General features: G+C 49.0%; 1 long non-coding RNA gene and 1 other non-coding gene across 2 annotated transcripts; both read right to left on the reverse strand.

Annotated features, from left to right (window-relative positions):
* Positions 1-4,484: 4,484 nt before the first annotated feature.
* On the reverse strand, positions 4,485-10,531 carry LOC118012922. The gene is made up of 4 exons (XR_004679864.1): positions 10,221-10,531; positions 9,462-9,552; positions 8,315-8,708; positions 4,485-5,430 (listed from the first exon to the last, which is right to left on the reverse strand). It is a non-coding gene; the product is annotated as an uncharacterized LOC118012922 (long non-coding RNA).
* Positions 6,753-6,825, reverse strand: TRNAV-UAC. The gene has a single exon. It is a non-coding gene; the product is annotated as a tRNA-Val (tRNA).
* Positions 10,532-12,050: the final 1,519 nt, after the last annotated feature.

Genomic DNA, 12,050 nt, shown 5'->3' on the forward strand with positions numbered 1-12,050 from the left:
TAAAAACATCTGTGAGTAGCTAGGAAGAACCCCTCAGAAGCTGGGATGAAGCTCTCTCTCTTTTTTTTTAAAGATTTTATTTATTTATTTGAGAGAGAGAGAATGAGAGAGAGCACATGAGAGGGGGGAGGGTCAGAGGGAGAAGCAGACTCCCTGCCGAGCAGGGAGCCCGATGCGGGACTCGATGCGGGACTCGATCCAGGGACTCCAGGATCATGACCTGAGCCGAAGGCAGACGCTTAACGACTGAGCCACCCAGGTGCCCCTGAAGCTCTCTTTAAAAAGCCCCGCCGTGAGGGGCACCTGGGTGGCTCAGTCATTAAGCGTCTGCCTTTGGCTCGGGTCATGGTCCCAGGGTCCTGGGATCGAGCCCTGCATCGGGCTCCCTGCTTGGCGGGAAGCCTGCTTCTCCCTCTCCCACTCCCCCTGCTTGTATTCCCTCTCTCGCTGTGTCTCTCTCTGTCAAATAAATAAAATCTTAAAAAAAAAAAAAAAAAAAAGCCCCACCGCAAGCCTGCGTTACACATCTGCTTCACCTGAGCCTGTCTTGGGTTTTAAGATCAAGAGCCCCCACCCAGTGGTGTCAAGAACAGGAAAGACTTAGTCAATGGAAAAATCAAAATCTCTGCTGTCTCTTCCCATACTTCCCCCTTTCCTTCCTTCCATCCAAAAACCCACTGTGTGCCAGCTACTGTCCCCAACACCGAGGACCCAGAGTCACATTAGACATGGCGGTGGCCTGGAGGAGCTTGAGGTCCACCCCTTCCCACTGAGAGCGTGATCCTGGGATCGCCCGGAAGCTTGTGGGAAATGCAGATTCCCCCCACCCTTGCCCCACCACAGACCTGCTGACTCAGAATCTGGATTTTTAACAGGTTCCCCAGGTGACAGACAGGCACACAGAAGGTTGAAAAGCTCTGGCCAACAGAGCTCTGGGAAGGCAAGCCCAGTGTTTTTCTGAGTAAGGTTAAGAGTGGACCGTGTTACTTAGTTGGTTTTGCACACATCATCCAGAATTACATGTGAGTGTTGCAGGTGCATCGCTGTCCTCAGTCACGAGGACAGTGATCATCTGTGGGAGCGGAGAGTCCCGGTGGGAGGCTTTGTGGAGGGGACAGGCAGACAGGGAGGCGGAGGAGAGAGGAGTAGTTAGGCATGAGCTTCTGTGGAGGAGCGGCCAGGGGACCGGGAGTGGTGGCCGAGCACGTGCACACAACCATGGAGGTCCTGGGCCTGAGCAAACAAGTTTGAAGGGATGTCTTCCTGGTAGCCTCATCTGAGCAGGATGTGCCTTCGCTTTCGGGCTGAGAAAACCAAATCACTTCCCGTCCTTTGCCTCCTGAGCCCGCAGATGGCCTCTCAACAGAGGAAGGCCTTCAAGGGCCCTGGACTCTGCCAGGGGCACGAGGGGCAGGAAATCCAGTCCCCTCTAGTCCTGCTGAGAGAAGGATCCTTGGGGGCGGCAGAGACTTGCATTTTTTGTGTGGGGTTGTTTTGTTGTTGTTGCTTGTTTTGTTTTGTTTTGAGAGAAGAAGTTTTCTTTGTGCTCAGGTCAGCCTCCCCTCTACCTACATAATTAAACTTGAGACAATACACACATTTCAGAAAGGAATAAAAACGATGTCGGAGTTTTGACCAAGCCTACACAGCTCTTGCGTGCCTCCGGCCCTTCTCAGTGACAAGAAGTGGCAGAAGTACCCAAGTTGGGAGTCTCACCTGGGTCTCCAGAATGCCCAGACACTGTCCTGGGCATTCCTCATCACACAGGTGTTATAAAGAATGCCTGTGATCTTTCCTTCCTTTTGGCCCTCTGACTTTCTATTACCTTGGGTGGAAACCAACGCTTGGCATTGTAAGTTATTAGGCAAGAGAGGCACAGATGAAGATTTATAAGTCTTCCTTCCATCGGAAATTATATATACGGACAACATATTTCATATAACCTTTCACAGAACATACTCTATTTTTTTGGCACGTGCAGGAAGAATTCAAGTACATTTGTTCTAGATGGAAATAAAAACAGTGAGTTTCTTCTTCCCATAGTCTTTGAAGAAACAATTTATAAGGTGCCAATCTCTTGTATATGAGAGCTGTACTCTCCAAACTAAACACAGAGCATCAAGAATCAGCTGAAAGAGGGGCGCCTGGGTGGCTCAGTCGGTTAAGCGTCTGCCTTCGGCTCAGGTCATGATCCCAGTTTCCTGGGATCAAGCCCCGCATCCAGCTCCCCGCTCAGCAGGGAGCCTGCTTCTCCCTCTCCCACTCCCCCTGCTTGTGTTCCTTCTCTCGCTGTGTCTCTGTCAAATAAATAAATAAAATCTTTTAAAAAAAAAAGTCAAGGTGCCGGCAGATTCGGTTCGGGGTGAGAGCCTAATTCCTGACTTGCAGATGGCTGCCCTCGTAGTGCGTCTTCATGTGGCACGGAGAGCGAGCGAGAGCGAGAGAATTCGAGCGAGCTCTGGTCTCGCTCACTCTTCTGAGGACACTAATCCCGCCTCACCCTTGGCAAGGCCTCACCCTCAAGATGTCATCTGAACCTAATCCCTTCCAAGGAGCCCACCTCCAAATACCATCACTTTGGGGGCTAGGGAATCAACATATGAATTTGGCGGGGGGACGCACATTCAGACCACACCAACTTCCAGATGTTAAAGACAGGGCATGAATTAACACTGCCACAGAGGTTTTCAGAGCCCTGCACAACAGTTACTCGATAAATACTCGTTTATGCACCCACAAACACTTCCCGGCCGTTAGTTACATCACTTGGACACAAGCAACATCGACTCACCCTTATACATAAAATCACAGCTTCCCATTGTCTCTCCATTCAAGAAAAACCTCTTCATGTGGCTGACAAGAACATCTGAAATTCAAGTTTGTGGCTTTTCCAACCCAGCTCTCACCACCCCTCTTGTTTCTCTCTCCGCAACCTCACGCACTCTGGAATGTGGGACGCTGCCTCTGGCTTGTGTTGGCACCTGTCTTTACGATGGAGCAAGTGGAAAGCTGTGCGGAGAAGGCGGGATTTGAGTTGGGTGAAAGGACAAGTAGAATTTCCATAGGAAGGGCCGGTGGGCGCACACACACACAGGACGCGTGTGGCCCGGGAGCAGTCTCGGAGGCGCGAAAACCTAACGCTTGGGCCGAGAATGGACAATCTTCTATTTTACAGGGTTCCTGGGCAGCTAAACATCGACTTCCTTACAAAGAGGAATCGAGTCTAAACATTTTAAAGACCTTTTCCTCGAAGGTAACTCTGAGGGCACGTGACTAATGCAAAGCCTAGAGGTTAGGCTTCCTGTCTCTTCCTCCAGTGTGTGCTCCGGAAAGTTTACTTGATATTTTTCTGCATTGTTTTTGCAGAAGAGGAGCCCATACATCTCCCCCAGGCTCCGCCGGAGTAATTTTCCAAAATGTGTACAAAACGTCCGTGACACAGCAGGTAACCATCTGGTCTCTGAGCCAGATGTGTGCGTGCTTGCGTGGCTGCGCGCGCGTGTGCGCATGCGTATGCGTATGCGTATGCGCATGCGTGTGTGTGTGCGCGCGCGCGCGCGCACACGCACGCGCACACGCGGATCATGCTGAGTCGGAAGGGAGATGCAGCGGTACAGGCCGAGTGAGCTGCGTTCCCAAACATGGGCAGTGCCTCAGTTCTGAGGTTGACACAGCACAGTGGGGTGCATTCCCGGGGAGTGGCTAAAGCCAGGGTTCCCTTTCACCCACTGCAGACAGAGCGTAAAAATACCTCCAGCGGGCACGTTTCCCAAACGGGCTGGTGGGGAGAGGAAATTCCCTTTCAGGAGAAATACTGCCTATTTAAATAAAACGAAGTCCCCTGGAGAAGGGGTGGGGTGTCAGACTTAACTGGGGTTCATTTCCTAGCGTGTTGAGGAGGAAAAGAGTGCCTGGTTGCCTTTGGGAGAGCTAGGGGGAAGGTTGAGGTCTGACTCCGCTCTGCAGGGGAGGGAGGTCGACCCAGGGAAGGTGAAGTTCTCCTCTGGCCAAGTTGCCAATTCCTCTTGTGAGGCCTGGGGCCAGCCCCCCGGCAGCTGGCTGTCCCCGCCCCACATGGGGACAGCTCTGGACAGAGCCCTGGGCCCACCCTAGCTCCTGCTTCCTGCGACAGCCACTCGGGTGCCCACGCCTCAACCAGCCTTATTTTCAAGCCACCCAAAAATAACAACATTTGATATGAGACCTCTGAAGGCTTTGGCTAGGGTCATGTTTCCAAATTCTTGACTCAAGTATTGTAAATGAGAACTGCCTTTTTTTTTTTTCCAGTCAGGCTATTTTTTCCCTCTTTCTTTTTTTTTTTTCTCGAGATGTTGGGAGAACCCCAACCAAGGAATCAGTGCTTAATGGGTCACAGGGTATAAATAGTAGTGTTGAGACCATAACACAAGGCTCTTTGTACTATCATGCAACTAAACCAAAAAAAAAAAAAAAAGAAGAAGAAGAAAGAAAAAAAGCTTCCAAACAGACCAGTTAACATACCAGCATGGGGCTCTGTGGGGTTGTGCGGCATTGCTGAGCACAAGCTACATTCTATATTTGTCCACTCCAGCCTTTCACTACTGACATCTATTTACAGCCTCGCAGTATACACAGGATACCCTATTCACGAAATAGGTACTCACACACACACACACAAATCATTCTGTATATATTTTTGTGCTGCTGATTGTCCATAAACATAAATTAAAACAAATAAAGTCAACCCCGAAGGGGGAAACCCAAGCTTTGGGCTCACCTCCCCAGCCCCTAGCTCTGTAAAGGTCAGTGGGCAGGAAGCTCTTCTCATCCGTAAAATGGGGACAAACATACCTGTTCACTGAAAGTTGGCTCTAAGTGATATGTGCTGTAGCTTTGAAAATTAAGAGATGGAATCTGGGGGCTTCTTTGCTTTGAGGCACTCTTTAAATATGAGATATTATCCTAATTAAGCTAAATTTTCATCATGGGGTCAGTGCCTTGATGAAGTTAAATGGGATGATCCAAAGTATTTATTAATTTGCTACCAGTCATTGTATTTGGAGACCCTGAGGGATCCTGAAAATTGATTAATTATGACAGGCCTGACGGTGTATTTCTGGGTGATTATGGCAAGCCTTGGGTGGTATTATAAGGGATGCCAATTTTCATGTGACAGTGAAATTCATGGCTCTAACATGAGTACTATTATACCAGTAGAAGGGACCAGGCTGAGGGACATGTGACCTAGCAGCTGACAAGTGCAATAATTCTCAGAACTCCGTGGCTCAGAATGTGTGCTGGCTACTAAGAACTGGGATTTTAGAAATAGAAAGTTCAGATTACAAGCCTACTGGGCAGAAACTTGAACTCCTGGTGCTGGCCACATGCCCTGGGTACTCGGGGGTGGGCCAAGGTTCTGGCCATTCAGCATCCTCTGTTTGAATTCTGAGCCTGTAAGCAAAAAGGTAAATAAATAAAAATAAAAAATCTTCTTTGGCAAAGAGACTCTTTCTTTTGTGGGCTCTCCTATAGGGCTCCTTGGACAGGATTTACCTCTGGGCTGCCATGATCCCAACTCCCCATCTTTTGGTGGGTGGTACGTGGGGTGGAGAGGTGGGGGGGAACGGGGTGGGAGGGAACACTTTTGTTCAAGTTGTTGGATTAACCAGAAAATGAGCCAGAGAACAAAGCAGTGGGGGGCTGAGTGGGATTCACGCTGCACTGTGGAGGTAACTCAGAGGTGACTCCACCTGTTAATGAGGTTTAGTGTTTCAGTGGCTGGTATTTGAGTCAGTGGCCAGGGGAGAGAAGCAGAGAAGGGTACAGGCAGCATTGCTTAGCCCTAGCGCTCCCGCAGAACCTGGATACAGCTGCACTCCGATACCAGGGACCAAGGAGCACACGTTGAGTGCCTACTAGGTAGTGGACACGGTGCCAACAAGCACTTTCCACAGATCATCTCATTCAATGTGCACAGACTTCCTATGGGACTGTGCTATTCTTATGCCCAGTCCACACACGGGAACAGAAGCTTAGAAGAGAGCCTGTCCAAGATCACACAGCTAGTGACATTGTGGAGGCGGAATTGGAACCCAGACTTCTTGATATCAAAACCTAGGCTATTCCTGACTTGGCTAAACTTCTTCCTTTCCCATACCTCTCAAGCACAGCACAATGCAGCCAGGACTCATGCTATCTTAGGGGTGAAGTCAGGGGAGCCTCCGAGAAAAAAGGTCACAGTACCGTACAGACCCCAGGACTGGCCCTGGAGGAGAGGGCTCCTGGACTCCTGCTCTGCTCCGTGCTCTCAGTGCCCTGCAGCCCTGCTGGACAGAAATCAGGAATATCTGGGCCTGGACCTGGGGACCTTCGGTGTGAGATTTCAGCTTATTCTCTGTGCCATAAATTGATAAAAAGAATACCTGCATTTCAGGACGTTTGTAGACACCCAGGAAATAGTATTTAAAAGGATTCTGGGGGCATCTGGGTGGCTCAATCGGTTGAGCGTCTGACTTCGGCTCGGGTCATGGTCTCAGGGTCCTGGTCTTGGGCCGGAGTGGGGCTCCCCTGCTGGTGGGGAAGCTGCTTGTCCCTCTCCCTCTACCACTCTCCCCGCTCGTGCTCTCTCTCTCTCTCAAATGAATAAATAAAATCTTTAAAAATAAATAAATAAAAGTAAGTAAAAGGATCCTGATTGGTAAAGATAGAAAATAAGCCTGTTTTCTTTTGCTCAATTTCACCCTCCCACTTAAATGGGAACTAAGGCAACTTTGTGGTTCCCCTGGGAATCAAACCCAGGAGCTTCTGCATGTAAGGCAGATGTGCTAACCACTACACCACAGAACCTGAACAGTCAGCCTTGGCTTTAAAAAGCATGTACAACAAACAGTCCCCCTTATCCATGGTTTCACTTTCCCTAGTTTATTACCTGCATGCGGCCAGTTGGTGGGGAAGTAAATGATCTTCCTGACACAACGTCAGTGGCCTGATGCCAGGTCACAAGCCCACGTCACTCATGTCACTTCATCTCATCTCATAGGCATCTTATCATCTCCCGTCATCACAAGAAGTACAATAAAATGTTTCGAGAAAGGGATCACATTCACCTAACTTTTATTACAGTATATGCTTATAGTTGTCCTATTTTATTATTATTGTTGTTCATCTCTTACAGTGCCTGATTTATAAATGAAGTATGTATTTATCATAAGTATGTATGGATAGGAAAAAAACATAGCATACATAGGGTTGGGTACTATCCCCGGTTTCAGGCATCCCCTGCGGGTGTTGGAAGCATCCCCCTGGATAAGGGGGACTGCTGCACTCTGCAGCCTAGCCTCCCAGGGGCTACCCTGGTTAACTTCCTCAAGCTGCTGTGACCACAGCCCTAGACTCTTATATGTCGAACTTTGAGACACAAACTTCTCACCCTAAATCATTCCACCTTCTGCTCCTGCCAAGAATTTCTGAAGACAGATCAGTGCCCTGAAATCTTTACTGCCCCTTCATCGATGCCAATTCAACACAGCATCCCCCAGTAAACACCCAAAGAGGCTATCTCTGATGCTTTCCTTGGATTGATTGCTCCTATTTTAGATGCCCCAGTCTGCTCATCTCTGCCTTCCCATACTGAGAGCCTCCCCAGAGCCCGGAGCCAGCACAGCGAGTGAGCGGGTCGCGCTCCTTGAATGGGGGCCACGGCGGCGGAGCCAGACAAGCAGCAGGGTCTGTGCCACACAGGTGCAAACATGGATCCTCAGCCCTACCCGGTACCTCAGCAGCCTGGCCCGCTTCTGGCCAGAGGTGCTTTTGCATCATCTCCTCGAATCCCTGTCTAATGCCCGGGGATTGGGGAGGACGAGACAGCTCTGATTTTTGCCCCAAGGTGTGTCCCAGTCTCACATCAAGTCATTCTTATTCTCTTATCTAGGCATTTGTCATCTGCCAAGACAAACCCTGCTCCAGTTTGCAGAATTGAGACATATTCGCAGCCGTGGAGTCATCTTCCACGCCCTCTTCTTACCCCTGCCCGAAATCAGATCTGTCTCCAAAGCTTACCAACAAATCTCTTTGAAATTCTCTCCTAGCTCCTTCTCCTTCCTAGAAGCCATCCTGGTCCAGTTCCGCAGAAGGGGAGTAATGTGACAGCCTGTCCATGGCCTTAACTCCCAGGCCCCTGGTTCTGTTCTCCATCAGTACCCGGGCCAGGGCTGGCTTCCTTACGGCCACCCCTGGACTCCAGGTGCCTCCCTATGCTTGAGTCTCTGGGCCCTTGGAAGTCCTACCTTCCCCCATTTAGTCAAGTTTGATTCCCCATTACCCCCCAATAATTAACCTGCAGTGACAGAAGTCACAGATTTTTCTTCTTGATCCCAAAACACTTGATGCTAATTTCTGCTCTGCCTGAGGTCCTCTTGCCTCGCCTCTGCTGTGCCTCCTCTTAGGCCTCGCTGGTGTCCATCTTCGGCATGAAACCCTCCTAGTCCTCTCCACCCTTGTGTGGCCCATTCTCTTCTTGGAACTGCACACCCAGAGTGTGGACCAGGCCCCTCTGCACCTGCTTGAATGCTGTCTTAGAGCAGATCCATAATTCAGGGTGCATTGCTTGAAATTTCCAAATAGATTCTAAGTTCTTTGAGAATAGGGTCTGAATCTTATTTATCTTGTGTTCCTCACAGTACCTTGGGAGGGAGGAACTTACGGAAGGTGGTGCTCAGGATTGATCTGTGCTGAGAAAAAATAGGAATGTGTTAATTAAGAAGTGGGCGACGTGTCTTCTTTGGGGAAGAAAGGGCTTGCCCTGGGGATTTTGTTGGTACTAGCTGCTGCTACATATTTTCATTTCTGCTTGTTCTCTCTCCTTCTCCATCCTCTTTTCCTTCACGGTCATCCGCTCTCTCTCTCGTGGGCCAGTCCTTTTACGGTAGGCTACGAGACTGCTAGATCTTAAAAAAATTATAACAATCTAAAATCCTCAGTGCCTTCATGTATCGTTTGTCAAACGAATTCATTCATGAAGCTTCTGGTACCTAGAATCCACAAAAATCCCACGCCACTGAAGCCACAGACCTCCTTCTTTGTTCTTCACGCCTGAACAATGGCCTTGCAAGGTTTTAGTCTTAAAGCACTTGATCTATTGCTATTTCTTCTCTGTTTTCTCCTCTTCCTTCCACCTCTATTCTGTCCTATTCCATTTTCTTGTGTCCTCTTAAAAGTGATTATCTGGCTTTTAAAACACCCTCTTATGAAATAAAGTTCCATAATTATTCATTATATTCATTGGGCATGATCATATTTGCTCTAGCAAGAGGCAATCCACGGAGATGGATCAGTGGGAAATAGGCGATTTAGGAAATGACCTCTATCGCCTATGAAAAAAATTCAACATATTAATAGGAGCTGAGATTGTTGGTGCATTTGTTATTAGAATCGCCAAAGGTGATTATATATATACATATATATATTTCTAAAAATCACCTTACCTTCTGGATTGAAGTTGCAGAGTCAAGATGTGCGTGGGTACTGATCTCCCCCCTACAGCACTCTGCATTGCCTTTGAACACCACCGGCCACCTACAAGGGATGATCAGTGGAAGCTAAATAATAATGTTGCACCTTGTTGGCTCGTGCTGCTCTAAGCCACAGTAGAGCCAAGGAACCTATGGGAGAGCCCCCTGAGAAACCCAGGTGGAATTCTGGGAGAGGAAATGAGAAATAGACCATAGGATACATAGTTCCATGCAGAGACACTATGTGTTTTAAAACTAATAATTTATGTTTTCTTTGTGATAGCAATTCCATATTTTATTCAGCATAGCAATCACCACAATTGATTCATAAAAGCAAAATTGCCTAATCAATGGACTAGAAATACAGTCACTGTGAATATAAATTCTTTCCTCTTCTAATGATCCCCAGCTAATCATTTCAGCTCTTCTGGCTCGTTTTCCTGATTAAACCGGGAGAATAAAGACAACAGGAACATGTGACTCCTACATTAGCAAACTAAGCATGAAGAATGAGAATGAACCCGTGGGTAAGCAAAGGGTTTGGTGGGATTTGTTTAATCCTTTCCATGGCACATCTTAACTAATATTCCCTGCACTGGCAGGGCCCCCAAAAGTGTTACCCCGAAACGCTGAGCACCAGTGGTAAAAGAAGATGGGATTTAGGGTTAGAGGGTCTGGATTTCAATGGGGGCTTCACCGAGTAACTTTCGGCAAGGTGCGACTTTTCCTTACCTCAGTTTTCTGTTCTGCAAAAGGGTTTCTGATGCTTTTGTTTCAAAGACCTGAGAGAAGCAAAAGGCCTTGTAAATCACACAGCATTACTGCGTGAGTGTTCAGCAGCTTGTTTTTGTGGCACAACTTAGAAAGCTGTGCCTGTTTCTGTAGGCAGCACCCTCGTCTGATTCCAGCGACGTTTTGCCCCCAGGGTGTCTCTCCCTAGCCCGGGATGATATCCAGGCACAACTCTGCTGATTTTTTTCTCCTGAAGTCTCAGGTCCCACTGGTGGTATGCCGCTTCCTTCAGCTGCTCAAGCAGGGGAAGATTCTCGTCGCCCAGTGGCTGATGGGAGGGCCAAGTGCACATGGCCAAGCTGGGCTGGCCAACAGGCACGCCCCGTACACCCGTATGAGGAGAACACTGCACAGGAAGGATGGGTGGACTTCTCGGCAAGGGTGCAGCCGATCCCTCCCCTGGCATGCTGTGTGACATGCCTGTGCGAGTAATTACAGTGGCATCTTGGTAGAGAGGGAAGTGGTACAGACAGAGGGAGGAACGAAAGAGGCATTTCATAGTTTGTGAAGATATAAGTCCTGCCACTTCAGGTTTTGTTTTGTTTCGTTTTATAAAAACAAATTACAGGGGCACCTGGGTGGTTCAGTTGGTTGCATCTGACCCTTGATCTCAGCTCAGGTCTTGATCTCAGGGTCGTGAGTTCAAGCCCCGTGTTGGGCTCCAAGCTGGGTGTGGAGCCTACTTAAAAAAAAAAAAATTACAGATCAAAATCTCAGAGGCAGCCCCCTCACCTGGGCTGTCCCAACATGTCTTCAAGCCACCTTCTTCCTGCATTCTCTGTCTGGGCCATGCCATCCCTGTCAGCAGGGCGTGAGTCACTCTCCTCAGCAGCTGGTGGCTCCCAGGGACATCCCACAGTTCTGCCCATGTCCTAACAGTTGTATAGCTGACTGCTATGAGTTCAGTTCTGGTCATCGCTCCCTCAATGGCAGACAGGCAGACCTATTCGGAGCAAAGAAGTCTGAAGACACGCACATTGGCCAGTCTCCACCGCGCCCCTCCATGCTGGACCAGCTCTGCCCCGACGCCAAGGCAGGGAGACCCCTCCTTCCCAGAAGCTGTCCTCTCCTGGGATGAGGGCTGGTTCCTGTGGCCCTGCAGGGTGCTCCCAGCATCCCACCCCTCAGCCACTGGTTTTGCTGGGATTGATTCTACCCCAGGCTCCAGGAAAGGTCCCTAACTAGATGGCAGGTAGGGCAAACCCCCTCCCTCGGCCCTGGGATTGGATAGAGCGAGGTAGACCTAAGCCAATCAGAACAGAATATTCCCTTGGCCCCATGATGACGTCAGGACTGAGCCAACCAGAGAGAAGCTTGGTGCTCTTTCCACCCCACCCCCACCCCGGTTCTGGGAGGAATGTCCCGCTCTCTTTCCTCTTGGATGTGAATAAAGAAGTGTGTCAACCATGTTACAATCTCAAGGGAAGCCTGCCTGAAGATTACATCAACACAGGGAAGGTAGAGCCAAGAGACCCAGAGAGACGTGGTCTCAAACCTGAAGTGAGTCAAACTCAGAGCTGGCCTGCCTGTGGATTTTTCAGTTCCAAGAGCCAATGAGTTCCCTTTGTAGTTTGGGCCTATTTGAATAGGCTTCCTTGTGACTTTGCATTTGAAAGCATCATAACTGATAGAAGCATCATGGTCTGGGGAGGCCCGGGGAGAAGGAGAGGGAACTTAGAAGTCGGCTAGGCCATCCTACCCAGTTGTTTGGACAAATACTGGTCTAGATGCTGCCCTAAAGGTATGTTTTAGATGTGACTAACATTCAAA

This window comes from Mirounga leonina, unplaced genomic scaffold, assembly GCF_011800145.1.
Source record: "Mirounga leonina isolate KUSES-001 unplaced genomic scaffold, KU_Mleo_1.0 Mir_152, whole genome shotgun sequence".
NCBI classification, from domain to species: domain Eukaryota; kingdom Metazoa; phylum Chordata; class Mammalia; order Carnivora; family Phocidae; genus Mirounga; species Mirounga leonina.